Genomic DNA, 1,705 nt, shown 5'->3' on the forward strand with positions numbered 1-1,705 from the left:
TTTTAAGGTCCCAGTCGCTACTCGCCAAAGTAGTAGGTGGAACAATGTTTTGCATAGTATGTTATGCCAGTTGAGCTTGATGTCCCCTGCGACTATGGTGATGACACAATCTTGCTTGCTGAAAGTGAAAAGGACTTGAAGCACTTACTGATGAAGGTCAAAGACTACACAGCTATCAATATAGATTACACCTCAACATATAGAAAAGAAAGTCCTCACAACTAGACCAATAAGCAATATTATGACAGATGGAAAAAAAATATTAAAGTTGGATCTACAATCAACACCCATGGAAGCAGCAGTCAAGAAATGAAACAACATATTGCATTGGGCAAATCTACTTCACAAGACCTCTTTAAAGTGCTAAAAAGAAAAGATGTCAGTTTGGGGACTAAGGAGCACCTGACCCAAGCCATAATCTTTTCAATCCCCTCATATGCATGTGAAAGCTCCACAATGAAGGAAGACCCAAGAAAAATTGATGCATTTGTATTATACTGTTCATGAAGAATACTGAATATGCCATGGACTGTCAGAGGAATGAACAAGCCTGTCTTGGATGGATACAGGAAGAATGCTCCTTAGAAGCAAAGATGGTAAGACTTCACCTCATGTATTTTGGACATGTTTCCAGGAGGCATCAATCCCTGGAGAAGACATCATGCTTGATAAAGTAAAGGGTCAGTGAGAAGGAGGAAGACTTTCAATGAGATGGATCAGCACAATGGTTGCAACAATAGGCTCACACATAGACCAGGACCAGGCAGTGTTTCATTCTGTTACACATAGGGTCACCATGAGTCAAAACAACCTCAGCAGCACATAAAAACAACATGTCTCATATAGGAGCCCTGGTTGCACAGTGGTTAAGCACTTGGATGCTAATGTAAAGAGCAGCAATTTGAACTATAAGTGCAAAATTAAATTTCTCACTATTTAAGACTTGCTGGAACCGCTGAGAACAATAGTCCACAAATTGTTCCCCTGACTTGCCTAAACCATTGGAGTCAAAACTGAAAAATATTTCCATAATCAAATCACAAAGAACCTTGTCCTAGGTGGCTAATTAGTAAAATATTTCAAATAGAATAAGCAATTCTTTCTCACAAAGATCATCATTTAATGATGTAAAAAGAGTTCAACTTGATGAAACAAGAATTTCTTTCCCAACAGAGGTGTGCAACTTTTTGTTCTGTGCTTAGTTCACTTGATCAAAATGAATCATTCCCCCAAGAAAGATAAGTAACTTCTTATTCTGTACCTCATTATTTATAACCCACATCTGTACTGACTTTAAGAAACTCTGCTGGTGCAATGTCTAAGGCACTTGACTGCTAACCAGAAGGTTGACAGCTCAAATGTACCAGCAGCTCCACGGAAGGAAGATAAGGCAATCTACTTTTGTAAAGATGCACTACCTTGAAAACCCTATGGAGATTGCTATGAGTTGGAATCAATTTGATAGCAGTGGGTTTGGTTTTTGGTTTCTTGGAACTGACTTCAATTATAAAAACCTATGCAAAACTCTCTCTTTGGGTGTATTCACAATTTTGAGTGGTGAGTGCTTCCTCAGTTTGCTAATAATAACAAGAATAAACTTCAATGATTTTCTTAAAATTTAACTCAATATTCTATTAATTTTTACAGGAATTTGGTGTCAGAAGTGGGATTCAAAGGCCTCTTTCCTCCAGCCCTGGATTTTCTC

This window comes from Orycteropus afer, unplaced genomic scaffold (genome assembly GCF_000298275.1).
Source record: "Orycteropus afer afer isolate SDZICR_OR568_19922 unplaced genomic scaffold, OryAfe1.0 scaffold00295, whole genome shotgun sequence".
In the NCBI taxonomy this organism is placed as follows: domain Eukaryota; kingdom Metazoa; phylum Chordata; class Mammalia; order Tubulidentata; family Orycteropodidae; genus Orycteropus; species Orycteropus afer.